This window comes from Lichenostomus cassidix, chromosome 1 (genome assembly GCF_008360975.1).
Source record: "Lichenostomus cassidix isolate B80296 chromosome 1, HeHo_3.0, whole genome shotgun sequence".
NCBI classification, from domain to species: Eukaryota; Metazoa; Chordata; class Aves; order Passeriformes; family Meliphagidae; genus Lichenostomus; species Lichenostomus cassidix.
In genome coordinates, this window is record NC_139479.1 from 82696219 (window position 1) to 82711641 (window position 15423).

Here is a 15423-nt window from a genome sequence, read left to right on the forward strand (position 1 = left end):
TGCTGTCTCTGTCTTTGATCCTTCAGTCTTATTACCCAATTTTATTTCTATACTATCTGTAAGAAAGATATTACTTTTTTTCTCTCCCCAAACAATTTTGCCTAAAACACTAAAAATGTAAATTTAGATCTTCTTAGTCTGTTCTTGTGTGCTGTAGTGAGTTGTAATAATGATGTTGATATTATTGTCACTACTACTGACACAAACACCTAATCAGCACAACTGTTCTCTCTCGTTCTCTGAAAATTCAAGCAAACTTTACTGTGGATGTGTGGATATTTTTAGATGATGTTGTGTGTAAACATGATTTGTAAAGTATTTTCTATTTTAAAAAAAGTTAAAGCTGAAAAACACTGTATGGAAGAAAGAAGAAAAGGTCTTTCAACTTCAGCTAGTCCTTGGTCAACTTAAACTATATACATTTATATAAATGTGAAAAATACTTTTTAGCTTTCTTCAATGCTCTCTGGCACAGAAATAATACTAATATGGCAGGTTAACTCTCCAGTGCAGGGTCAGAATAATGGGTCATAAATTTGGCACAATGTTTCTGCATTTATTGAAGCCAGTGGTAAGATTCCCTCTGGTATTAGATGGAAGAAGATCTGACCTGCAGAGTACTCCTGTGACGCTAAATGCACAAAACTTCCTCATCAATGTGGAGCTGTGAGATCAGCTCTGTAGATGGCAGTAACTGATTAGCTGTTTGTAATAATAGTGTCAGCATCTCAGACTTTCAAATCATCCATTCTCAAAACCTGGCAATGTTGTTTTTTTGTGAAAAGAGCAGCTTTTTCCCATTCTTCATGACTTACTTTAATTAAGCTCCCAGGGTTTGTTCAGAATCATCCTTCTGTTTTCTAGTATATTGGCTGTGGTCTGGAAAGCCATTGGAAAGGTTTTCCAAGAGAAGTGTAGCTAGTTAGTCATCTGCTACTCTAAATATATAAAGTTTGCTTTCCAGAACTACCAGAAGTTTATTACATTTTTCCTAATTGCTTGTTCAAAGATCTCTTATGGATCAGTTAGGTTTTTCCTACACTTCATCTCCCTTACTGGATCACAGCAAAAGATTTTATTTCTCATTTGCTGCAGAGGAAGAGCAAACATAATTTTTGTTTAATGTCAGCAAGCTTTAAAAGAGTTGATATTTAACTTGTGTTAATTAGGAATAGTTTTTTAACATGTCTTCTGCCTCTTTATTTATAGAAAAAAGACAATTAGAATAGATAATTTCTAATGTCATCTCAGTTCTCTGACCACTGTCTTGATTTTAGCATAGGTCACATTTATAAAATGTCAATGTATTCAGATAAATTTGTTATTCTAGTCAGCCATTTTATTTAAATATTCTCATGAAGATGTAACAGATAAGACTGGATAAAACTCTCGTTGGTATCTTGAGAAGAATTTCAATGGGTTCTTCTTTCAAATATTTAAAGAGCATTTTATATGTACCTGCTAAAATAACATTTACACCAATCATAGGAAACCAGGATGTTTATGCAATTTGTTGCTTAGTGTTATAATGAGTCAGATTCTGATAAGTTTTATGCATATTCTACAAATAATTCTGCAAATTAACATTAATGACATCACTGGGGTCCTGTGTTTCCATTGTCATTGATATTTGACCCAAAAGGGACACCCTCTGACTCAGTACAGTGTATTTGATCTGTAAATTGAAAGGTGCTTTAAAATGATGATCAGTATCACTATCCCTTCTTTGCAGATGGAGAGAGGTGGGAGAACAGTCCTACTAAAAAAGCCAGGTGTAAATAAAAAAGCCAGATGTAAGGGCAAATCCTGTTGACTGTCTCATATTTCATGTCACTGTCTCTTCCAATTCATTAACTCATAATAATCTTGTGTATTTCAACTGGATACTGAACTTTTCATGTTATTGGTGACAAAAAACTTATTATTATGGTCTAGATAGATTTTATGTTTCCTTTTTCTTTAAAATTTTTGGACGACTGTCATCTAATGTTATTTTGAAAGAAATAAAAATGCTATCAAAACAGTGTCTCAATAGCTAGTAATATTTTGTTCATTGATGTAGCTTATTTTAGCTTTTGAAAACAGTAAATATTAACAGTATGTTGTTTGTTGCATTCATTACCTTTTGTTAACATAATATTTATCTGTACTTGAAGTTAAACAAAATATGAAATTTATGTCTGTCTTAAAATTACACTCCCTGGGAACTAATTCAATATATTTATTTTCCCAGCTTTTCCAATTAATAATCAATTCTCTTTCATTAAATTGATGAATAAAAAAGACCCACTTACATCAGAAATAATCTGCAGATGGAACAGTAAAAACATGAAAACATGGCACAAAAATGCTCGTTCTTGTACAACCAACTGCTGTATATAGAGTCCACCTTTCATTGTCCTTTTGGCACATATCTAACAAAAAAAAATCTAAGAGACTGAGTCTTCTATTCAGAACAAACCTTTAATAATGCAGCAGAAATAATAGAACCCTGAGAAGTTAATTATTTTGCCATGAGGTAAGAAATTTCCTTTATCAAAATAAGACTAAAGATCAGTGTCATTACCTGTCTACAGATCCTTACAAGAATGTCTTATTTTGAAGAATTAAATAGTTTATATAGTTTCCATCAACTGTTTTTGTCCTGTTTTAAAAAAGAAGACAAGCTATTGCTGCATGCACTTGAATTTTTATTAAGAAAGTACCCTGTCTATATTGTTATCAACTTCTAATAATTCAGAGGAGGTAGTGAGGAGATTTAAATTTTAAAATATTCTAAACTAGGGAATAGCAGGACATTCTTCACTAATGTAATTTAGAAAAATAAGTAGATAGGGGTTTGACTCATATTTAATTCTGAGGTTGTACTTTACCAGATACCACTGATCTGAATGGTCTTCCTGGCTAGATCAATCATGTGGAATCTATACATGTGTAGCTAAACACAATCTGCAGAAAAATATGTATATGCAGATCATATTCTGTTTAGGCTCTAGGGAGAAATAATTTCATTTAAAAAAAAAGCAAGAAATGCTTTTAATCATCCAGTGTTCCACTTTTCAGTAGTTAATTATGATGAAAAGGGAGCTCTCCTCCAGCCTATGAAAAAAAAAAGAGGATAATCTACTTCTGCAGATATATATGTTATATAAGAAGTTCCATTTTTAGGTCTAAAAAGAATCAAAGGAAATATATGCTTGCATATATTATATAATTTTTTAAATATACAGACAGTACATTGCAAGATATTCAAACGAGCATTTTTTTCCAGCATTTTTAGCTACTCAAAAGAAGAACATGAGGCCCTAATGCATTTAGGTTTTTTCTCTACTTTGTAAAAATCAGATCCAGTGAATGTTAAATTTCCTAAACTTTAACTTAAAAAAGCCCAAACCAACCACCCAAAAGAACCCCAACCAGCCAACCAAAATAACCCCAAACCTAGCAGACCAACAGAAAAGTGAAGCTGCTTGTCACAGTCTGAAATCTCTTTGATGGCCTCTCTTGACAGAAGTGCTCTTGTAGTATCCATCTGCAGCTCAAACTGGCACAGTCTGATATGAGATGAACCCAGACTTTTAAATATATCTTTATCTCTTTATTAGCATCATAGAAACTACCAGGCTGGTCAGACTCATGCCAAACTCTATCAACTTTTCTCCAACACTAGCCAAAACTACTGGCTGAACTAGATCCTTGAGAGGAATGAAGGAAATTCTTAGAAGTAAGGAAGATACAGAATAGTGTTTCTAGTGAGAAAAATTCTTCTGAAGTGAAGAAAAACAGTGAGACACTCTGTTTCCCAGCAAGTCGTAGGACTTCCAGGGGACCCCTGGAAAGTGAGGTTCCTGTCAATCAGTGAAAGCTGTATGGTACAAAAATTAATATGTACAACATGTGACTTTTGATGATTATAAATGTGGCTGATGGAAACTGAGAAATAGGAACTGCTTTCAAATAACTAGATAAATTTCTTTGGTTTTGATTAATTTTATATCTCCTGAACTGAACCTCTCTGTAAATCCCAAAGGTTTGTTTAAAACAGTAGATGTCTAATATGTATGGACACAATTCTCAGATATGTCCTTAGTCACCTTGGGACCTCTTGACATTTTTCTCATGTTGACCATAGTCTGATGAAAGTCAGCTTTTTGCCTTTTAGCCCTGCTTCACCTTTTCCCAGTCTTTAAGCCAGGGTGCACGTGGCCTTTCAGGGATACTTAAAAAAAATTGAGTTGCTGTCAAACAGTTCAGACAATGAGTGCCTTCCTCTTCAAATTCTTGGCAGACAGTTAGGTTTTTCTGCAAATTTGCACATATCTGTCCTTAAAATAACTGGAATAAGACAGTGTGAAGTATTGAATCAAAGAATACATGAAGTACATTGTTTGGTAAAAACAGTGCATAAATCTCAAGTTAGGAACAGTTGGGGCCATAAGTTTTTATTAAGTCCTTAATCTGGCAGAATTTCACTTAAATTCCATGGGAATTTGCTTTGATGAAAGGTACTGAATAGGGAGCTGTTTCTTTGGATGAAGCAGATGATTATTTCTTTTGCATAGGGAATGGCATCTTTGTCTTTCAGTGCATATTAACAAAGTATGTGCAGAAATGTAGGTTAAGCCCTGGTTACCTGAATTTTTGAAAGGTGCTAACATACCCTACAAGTGAGATTGAATTAGGAGGAGTGAATATATAGGAAAAAGTACCTCTGTCTACATTTTACTCTGATGGACTGCTTGGCCCCTGTGGTGTTGGCAGTGGGGCTCAGGTTGTGTCCCCATTGCACTGCCTCTTGAGCTTAGAGAGGCAATTAGGAAACCCTATATTAAGTAAATTTAGCTTCACAAAGTGAGTATGAAGTATCCCTGTGCTTGGAAAGCTAAATACAATGTTTTTTGATAGGATCAAATTTCTGCCCTTGAAAAAAAACCAAACTAGTTTTTAATTTGGTTTAATGAAGAACACATCTCATGCTTTCTGCCTCTTGGATAACACTAACTGTAATAGACATATAATTGAACCACCTAAGACAGGATAAAGTGATACAGGAATAAGGAAACGAGGATTTTTCGAGTCTTATACACCTATTTAAAAGAGCTATCAGATTGTTGTTTTGTTGGCTTTTTTAAAGCAGGTGTAAACCTGTGTGTATCTAACTTCTTTCAGAGTCCTCTGCATCACTGTCTGGAAAAGTTCCTAATCTGTCTGATTGCAAGTGCATCACATTAGTCCACCTGAAATAAATGCCTCTTCATTTGTTCCAGAACTCTTTGTGTCACATGGCTTCATCCCTTGCTGGGATGTCCATTTATATCACAACATATTCTGCAAATTTACCAGATTGCTATAACTGACAAATAAGGAAATTAGGCTGGTGTAAGTTTTATATAAAGCCAGCACACTGTATCATACCAAAGAAGCTTTCCTGAAAGCAGTACTTCAGGTCTCAGGAAATAGCATACCTGTGTTTCTGAATTTGTAAACAAGGCAGTTAGTTGCTTCAGATTCCTGGTGATAAACACTCTGTAAAAATTTAGTTGGCTAGGGTATACAGCCTTTTTTTCATAAGGCAGTATATTTTATAGAAATTATGGCTACTTGACCAGCTCCACAAGTGGTAAACCTTTACATTCAAACTGTCACTTTATGTCAGTTGAAAATCTGACTTAACTCACTTCTCTAAAGAAAAGCCATTGCTCCCCATGAGCTTTGCAAGATACCAGATCATTGCAAAAAGCCAAAGAGGCATTTAAATCTCTCTAACAAAAACAGTGTTCAGGCAGCTAACTTTACAATGGAAAGTGGCATTATAAGCCCAACTGTCCTTGAAAGGTTTCTGTCCTTCTTAGAGGAAATGAATAAGGTTTTCTAAGGTAAGATGAGGTCTAAGTTTAATGTCCCTGGTTGTAAATTCAGGCATGGGGATCATTTGCTCAGAGGTAATATTATAAGATGTGGTAAGAATTAGTCGGTTTAAATACTACATTAGGTGACAACAGAAGCAGTACATCTGTCTTGTAAACTACTGCTCTGGTTTTAATTTGCTATTTTTAATGGATAATAAAATGGGTAGAGAAATTTTGTTTGTGGTATCCAAAGGGGATAATTTATTTTCCTCTATGATTTGAATTATTGCATTTGGGGGAAAAAAGAAAAAAAATCTAAAAAGGGCCTTTTCCTTGAATTAAAAGTAGAATGATATAAGACTTGTCAATGCAATACTCTATACTATTCCTTTATGAACTTGCTTTATGCAAATAAGTATTTCCAAACTTCAGATACATGCAAACCTACAAGTTTTTGTATGAGGCTGAACACACTTAACATGTAATTCATTTCTATTCCTGAAAGAATGAAAGTAACATTTTTTCCCCCACATTTCCTGTGGTAGGAAATGAATCTCATGTTGTTTGTAGCACTCTAAGAACTTGATGGTTAGAGAAATCTTTGTCAGATTTCTGCCCCAAGCACGGCAGAACCTGCTTGGGAAGCCTGATACGTTGTTAAAAATTACCGCTATTTTCATCTATGGGTCAGAAATTATATGTTTACTAGGTAAAATAAGATAAAATCATTGCCAATAATTTGCAGATGGTCAGTAGGTGTGAGAAGAGTAAAAAATGCTGAACTAGCCCAGTGGGATGATACTCTATGTAAAGTAATAGGGATAAGGAAAAAAAAAGCTCCATTTATATACTTCTGAAAGTTTTGTGAAGTGAGCAGAATTTGCTTTTGAGTCACTGGCCCATAAGTAGCTGTGACTGCTGCTTTCCTGATCAATTGTCCCAGTTCTATTTGTTACACTATCTTGGTGTCTGCTCTATCTGGGCCAGCAGGAGCTATCTATGGCACTAGTGCCTGTTTTGTTGCTTTATCTGCATTATTCATAGCGTCAGATAGTCACTGAATCTAAGTGATGCTCTTGCCTCCTACCACATCACAAATAGTTATAATATTCTTATCAACACTACTCCTACTAGTCAGATGGAATGCCATTTCTGCATTCCACAGCCTTCTATAGTCTGAAAAAAATATTTCACATAGGGAAAAAGTGTTACTATGTAGGAGCTCAGGCTTCAGTCATCATTTCTCTTCAGCTGCTTCTCCTTGTCCCGCTTTCTATTATTTTTTTTTTTTACCAAGTTAAAGACTCCTGTTGATCTCCTTGTGCCCCATTTCTGATTCTCTCACATGTCCCTTAACCTTTGCTCTCCATAATGTTGTTTTCTATTCTTGCTCCTAATTTCTTCTGAATCTTTTCATTATCTAAACAGCCCTGTCTCAAATATCCCCATGACCCCCATAATTGCTGTTATGGAATAATTTAGGTTAGAAAAGACCTTTAAGCTCATTGAGTCCAAACACTAACCCAGGACTGCCAAGTCCACCACTAAACCATGTCCCCACGTGCCATGTCTGCACACTTCCCTGAGCATACTTTTCCAGTACTTGAAAACCCTTCCAGTTAAGTATTTTTTCCTCATATCCAATCTATGCCTTCCCCGGTGCAACCTGAGACATTTTTGTGTTACCCTATCCCTCTGGAGAAGAAACTGACCTCCACCTGGCTACAGCCTCCTTTCAGATATTGCTGGGGAGCAGTAAGGTCCCCCCTCAGCCTCCTTTTCTCCAGGCTAAACAATCCCAGCTCTCTCAGCCATGCCTCATCAGATTTGTGCTCAGCATCCCTCATCTGCTCTGTTGCCCTTTTCTGGCCATGATCCACTACCTCAGTGTCTTTCTTGGAGTGAAGGGCCCAGGATTTGACGTGTGTCTCTACCTCTCTTCTCTTGTCTCTATATCGTCCACTTAAGGCATAATTTGTTATTGTTGCATGCATTTTGTCCTGTATTTAAGTTGCTATTATCTTGGTCTAAATTCATCCCATATCTGAATCAAGAATACTGTGAACTACACTTTCCATGCAAGTGTTATATATCAGTGAATTAAGGAAGCTCCACAGAGGTCTAACCCTGGATCCTAGTTTCCTCCTGGGATAATAATAATAACAAGCATTGATTCACAGCACATCAGATTTCTGCCATGAGACTACTCAGTCAGAAGCAGCTGTTTTTTGCCCCAAATCTGTCTTCTGCATAGGTCCACCATAGCAACTCTAGTCCCTGTTCATACAGTGTGCTTGGCTTGGGCAGGGAAGGCTCAGACTGAATTTTTGCCTATGCTCTTGCTCTCCATACATATGTTAGCGTGTGTTTTAGGGCATGATCCTAGACAAATGTAAGAAGAAAATGTTATAGATGTGATTATAATATTTGAAATCCTGTTTTATTGGGATGTTTGGTTTTTTTCAGTTATTCTTTGCATATAGCATGTAAACATCTTAACAACTGTTAAAATGGGCAATTTACAGAGCACTCACATTTCATCAACTGTGATTGATCTTCAGAAACCATGAACACTCTGGAGTTTGGGGATCCCTTCTCCCTGCTCTGTGAATAATGTACAAGTCGACACATGCCTACAAACACCCCAGTAACTGCATTTCCTGCAGCCTCTGTGTCACACAGTGGTGGGTAGGCTCTTACGTGCAAAGACTGCCACTTTCCAGTGGCTGAAAAAAGTTGACAGCATGATAAAAAAATGATTTGGCTGTTGGAAGCATAATAGTGTGCAGAATATGCATCTACATATGTTGAATCTTTCTTGGTAATGACAACAGAAACATTTCAACTTGGAAGAGTATGAAAGGCTGACACAGGGTGAACTCGTGCAGCCAATCCTTGTCAGCATTTCTAGAGGGCAATGTAATAACAGAGGGGAAAAAAAACTAGCAAATCACCAAGTGGAGAACAGTCTTCAGGAAGCATTTAAACTGAAGGACAGTTAAAATTTATGACTTAGGCATTTAGGCTCAGGCTTTTCTGATCTTATGTGTCAGAACAAAGTCAGCTGTAAAGCGATACCACAAAATCACTGCTAATGAGTGAGATGCAAGTGTCAGACAACAAAGTTTCTAGTGGAGTTCAAGATAAAGAGAAAAAGAAATTTATGGTCTAGATGCTTGGAGTTTTCGTGTTTTGTTTGGTAGGGAAAAAAAGAAATGTCATTTTCAGAAGTGATGGATTGAAGCGGTTTTAAGCGGAAGGGAAAAAAGAAAAGAAAAGCTGCCAAAAAGAGTGAATTTTAAAGCTTCCCAGACATATTTTATTGTCTCTTCATAAAAAGCATGTATTTTTCATTTTTAATTTTTTTTTCTCTTGTGACCTCATAGGAATCTAATACAGAAGAGTATTCTTCATTGTGACATACTGGGGGAAAATAGTTGTAAGCTTGTGAAAACTTTATGGATGACACATGCAAACATATCTAACCTGATATTCATGTAACTGTTCTGCCATACAGCATTCCAGAAAGATTATAACAAGTGATTTGAAGAGAAAGAACTTTCATGTAGTTATATATATTAACAATATTGCCATGTAGCCATGTCCAATGCATGAAAAACGGGATATGAAATTAAAGTTTCACGGTGTGGTAAAGCTGATGAAAAGGTGTGTTTAAAGGGATGATACACTGAAATCATTAAAGGCCAGATGAGACCTGCTCTGGTTTGTATTAGCTTGTGATTCATTTACATTTCTGTGTTATTTAGGAAAACGCTGCAAAATTTTGATGATAAATTTTGTGCTTCCAGCTCTCACCCTTGCAAATATGTATTGTTATATTACAAGATAAAAACTGCAGGGGAGATGTGACTGCTTACGGGAGTGAGACACATTGTGTGGTGGCAGGAAGAACGTTTCAGGATTACTTACTAGGGAATGCCTGTGTAATGAATCAGAAGCAAAAAATGGAGGAATCAAGATAGTTGAGAGAGGAAAAAATGTAGGAAAATGGATAAAGGGATAAAAGGGAAGGGTTGTGTGGAACACTGGGCTCATCAGTGTGTCCATGTGGCAATGTCTCTGGCCTGTGAGAATGGTCTGTTTTGTATTCTCATTAAAAGTCCTTTCTAACTCCTTTTCTGTGTAAGGAATTGCCAGTGTCATGAGCACATCAGCTGATGGAGGTCCAAGTGCCAGCACTTGGAGAGGGGACCACAATGGTGACTTCTCTCAGCTAAGTTCAATTCATTTTATAGTCAATATAATTACCTGTTTTAGAATGTGAAAGTGATGATTTATTCCAGTCATGGAATTCAAAAACTTTTAAGATAAAGGTGCCAGTTTCTCTTCAGCAACTGCCAAAGTGGCCCAGGATGATTATCTCGTTGGTAGACATTTACATTTGATAATCTGATCCTACCCTAAAAGGCAAGTTTGTGTCTTGTATTCAGGACAGATGACAGAGAAAATCACAGCTCATAATTTATCCTGCTTGCAAGCAAGTGCTAAAGCATTCATATGCAATAAGCACTTGCTTATCATATATGATTATATGTTACATCATATATGATATGATGTGGTCATATATGTTATGATATCATACAAGATTATGTGAGTTGGAAAAATTATTTTAAAACTTAATATTAAAATATTTTCATTCTTATTCTTGGTATTGGTGACCAGCTACTCTTCAACGTCTGGAAGGCCAGTAAGATCTGGGGGTCAACATGAATTTTAGGTCTGAAATTTTACTACATATTGAATTATTCAAGCTTATCTACAGGCAATAACAAAGACAATAATGTAAGCAATCTCTGCCTCCAAGCTACAATGTTTCATACATTTTTCTCCTTGGTTTCAGATCAGCATTTGCAGTAGGGCTTAGAGAAGATGATCTGGCTAAACTCCTTCTGTTGATGAAATTGTTTAATGACATTATTACAGCTGAGAAACCAGTGAAAATATTTTCTCTGAGGTAATGTCATTGTCCACTTTGGTATGCTCTCTTTCTAACCATTACATTTTATTTTTAATCAATCATAACAATTGAATAAAAAGAATTTTTTGTCTTGAGTTTTACTGCTAACCATGTCAAGAGTGTTCAGAACAGTCTTTTTTTTCCTGAATATGGCTTTGGATATCTTCAGTATAAACCCTAGACAGAAGCAAGTGAGCCTCAGACAAAATACATGGAAAATAAAGTAAGCTATACTGTCCTGCTTCTGTGTTTCCTCAGGGAATAACAAGGGGGAGATCATACATCTAAACTCTAAAGACCATGTCTGTTCACTCCAGAAGCTCAGTTAATTTGCTTTTTTGCTGATGCTTTCAGCTTTTAATCACTCACCATGTTTGTTTCCATTATCAGTGATCCTTCTTTGCAGAACTTTTGCATTTAAGATGCTTCTTTGCAATAGCCTGGATTTGTTTGTGCAATTGTTTCAAAGCCAGTTCTTGTTAACTGGTGGAAGAATAAGAAATTTGGTGTTCCAGAGAGAAGCAAAAAAAAAGTTTCAGCATTCAGAAATCAATGTCAGAAACAATTAATTAATATAAATAGTATGGTTTGATGGTGACTATTCTGGCCTAAATGAAAAGACTGCTTAATTGAGGGAAAAAGTGTCTTTCTTTATGACAAACTGGTCTCTGTGAGAAATCCCAGATCCCACCTGGTATTAACCTTCTAATTGAATGCCATCATGAAATATATTCCATATTTTTGACAGAGACAAACAATTAAGGCTTAAATCTATACCTGCTTCCTGCCTTCCTTCTGTGGTACCTACTTAATTAATATCCCTATTTACATAGAAAATGACATCAGTAGTCATGATAATTTGTTAACTACATTAAGATAGGCAAGGAATTAGAATTTGGCTTCCTGTTTTCCCTTTCCTCTTTCCTGTAATGTTGCTGGAAATGTAGGTACTGTGCTATATGTGTCTGATGTAACAATATCGTAGCTACAATTTTTTAAAATTTGAACAGTGATGTCCATCAAGCCTTTGCCTGGATTTGTCTGTAGAGAATTTCCTAACACATTTCTGCAAATTACAAGTCTGCAAGTGAGAATATGAGATATGAATTTATGCAAATGGTATTGCAAAACCTGCCCTGCTACCAAACAAACACTGTATAATAATGAAAAAAGGTTGATGCTTCTCCTGTAAATCCTTTGGGAAAATACAGGCATCTGTTGTTAGATGTTTATTCAGCTTGCAAGAACTCAGTAGAACTATTTTACAGTCAATAGAGAAAAAAAGAGCACTTGCAGGATGTGTTTTCACTTACCCAAAAAGAAATGTGCAAAATGGTTCACATAAATAATTTTTTAAAGCATTTTGATTTTCCTCCTCTGCTGAAGGAGCCCAGAGTGACTATCCCAAAAGTTGCTGAGATAAATGTCCCTGAAGGAACTTGGTTTTGAGGGTCAGGTTACTAATTTGATAACACACAAGTGTTCACCTTGGAACACAGTTTAACTCCCTGCTGCCTGAGTGGGACCTTCCCATATGAAGCAGAGCAAATAATTTTGAGTGAGGGAATACAAAGTATTTCTACATGCGGACCAGGAACTCTCCAAAATGATAATACATTTTATGTTAAGAAAACATAGGACAAACCTGGGATTTACTCAGAATTAAATTAAATTAGAATTTAATTCAGAAAGAGATTTCCTTCCAGAGTTTGAAAAGGGACTTTTTTATAAACCTGATTAGAAGTTGTTTCTTCATTATGAAACTTTGCTGTTCAAATATCAGTTTTGTTGAAATTTCATGCAAATTTTCTGAAAGGGAACTGTACCATTTGCTAAATTTTATGGGAGTAAACCCACTTTTTATGTCTGTGGGTTTTATACCAGCATATCTCCACTGAGACAAAACTGAAAAAAAAAAAACCCCTGCTATTTACCTCTTAACAGTATAAGTCTTAGTTATTAAAAAAAAAAAAAAAAAAGTCTTTAAACCAAGGAAAGTTTTGATCATTCAACAGTCAGATCACATGCAATTTTTATCATATAATCTGCAAGACTGTGCTTCCTTTGATAAAGGACACTCTAACCCTTTCTTAATGGAGGACATTCTTCACGTCAAAAGTTTGGAGAAGCCATTTAATAAACCTAATGATTCTCCTAATAGAAGAGGGGATACCCTCAGAGAGATAGAGAACATTTGATTTCCCTGATTGCTAATGATTTTTTGGAAAATATCATAGTCTAGTTAGTGATGCTGTACTGATTGATGTGTCTTATTTAGATAAGTTTCATAAAAGCACTAGATCTTCAGGGATTTATAAAAAATTGAATTGTGCTACAAGTAAATTAAACACTGTGGAAAAATTTTTCAGATGTCATACTTAAAATAATCCAGCTAGAATGGCAGGAAGAATTACTTGCTTTTTCAAATGAAAAAAAAATCATCTAAGTTCCATGAAAGAAAAATATTTAAATAAGAATTTGAAGAGATCTTGGTCCTTAGCTACAATTTAGGATTGATTGTCATATCTTTGGTGCTTTCCAGTAAAAGCAAACGTCTACACAAGAAGTTTTGAGCAAAAATACAAATTAGACCCTGATACCAGGTAGATAATTTTGTACTTATAAAACGGTTTCTAACTGTACTGCCCTCTGACAAACTTATCTATTGCCTTCTTTAAAAAGGGAAAATTCTTGATTTAATGCTATATTGGATTTCAAGTCCAGTCATAGGTGCTAAGGTGACCAAAGGATTGACTGAAAGGAACAAAAAGTGCTGAGATGCCTATCTAGCATGGTTTTTCTCTAGTCTGTTACAGAGAGAGAGAGAGGAAAGAGACTGATTTTCACTTCTACTTTTCATATTAAATTTTGACCCTGCCTGAAGGCTTCAATAAAGCAATTTATCCACTGCTGCGGGCTCATGGTAACTCTAAGAATTTTCATTTGGGTTGCAATAATGCCTCTGTGAAATACTAGATAAAGAGAGGGATATTAGGTAGCAAACTTGTTGTTTGTCACTTTAAAGTCTGTCACTTTAAATCCCCTGTACAAATATTGTCTAAGATTCTTGCTTTCAGGCTAAATGGTTTCTTTCTTGTACTGTAAGCATAATTTAAATAAACTAAACCAATCCAGACAAAAAGCTACCCTAGTAACACTGGGAAAGCTCTTAATCTTCTCTGCTGTAGTAAACAATGAATGGCATAAAAGTAAAATGGTGAAAGGAAGATCTTTAGTACTGGGGTAGAGGTATTTAGAGCTACTGAATAGGAGCAATTGAAATATGTCCTTCTAGATATCCTGGATGTTATTCTAAGACCCACTCCTGCTATATTGAAAGATAAAAGGGAAATCACTCTGTCTTTAACACTGCCTTGTACATGTAAAATCTAAGTTCCCTCTGCCATGGTCAGTCTTTGATGGAAATTGTGCAATGTCCTGCAGAATGGGACTTTTCTCAGAAAATTATGTAGCATTTGAACCTTTACATTTACCTGTAGATACATATTGCAAAATAAAACTCCTCTCCTTTAGGAGGAAACAGTGGCAGAAACAACATATACTTGCTGTGACCCCCTTCCCCTCTCTCCCTCTTCTGCTGAGAGGAAGAAGGTAGAGAATAGGGAATAAATTTAAGCCTGGGAAGGAGGGAGGAGTGCAGGAAAGGCCTTTTTATGAATTTGTTTTCTTCTCATTATCCTGCTTTTATTTTGACGGGTAAAAATTCCATTAATTTCACCAAGTCAAGTCTGTTTTACCCATGATGGTAACTGGGGAGTGATCTCTCCCTGTTCTTATCCCAGCCCACGAGGCTTTTCTTATATGTTCAGTTCCCTGTCCAGGTGAGGAGGGGAGTGACAGGATGCCTTTTGTAGGCACTTGATTTACAGCCAAGATCAAACCACCAGAATGTGCAACACCTTTTCCTCAAACATGTTTAAAGAAGATTCGGGTGATGGTGGGGGGATGGTGGTAGGGGGAGATAAATAAAAAAGAAAACATCTATATACTAAGAAAGAACTTATCTACCAGATGTCGACTCAGGCTTGCAGCATGTGATTTGCATTCTGATTGTGACAAGTAGATTTAACAATCTCTGAAGTAAAAAACTATAATGAATTCCCCCTTTTTTCCATGAAACAAGGCTTATTTCCTGATTGACTGAGTTCACTAAATCATACTGAGTCACATCCCTGAAAGAGGGTGCAGCCCTGAATTTGTGGTTGATATGAAGCTATTGTGAGAAGATAATTGCTTCTAACAAAGGAATAACATTTGTTCTTAATTTCAATTTGCTTCTAGTAGAGCAAGTTCATGTAAGACATCTGACCATGGCCATTCTCTATAGAAGCAGAATAGAGCACTTGTCAATAAAGTTTTGAATTTCATGCTTTCCTGGTGCTAACGAGTGTGATGTTATAATGTGATAAATTAATCAAAATTATGAACTGCCAAATCATGAATGCATGGCATGCTTATTTCAATATTGCATTCACTATTGCAGTGAATTGTCCCAGATTCCACTTCAACATTTAGGCCCCACCTGAAAGGTGTGAATTTCTGAGATTCATTTTATGTTAAATTACATGCCTCGTA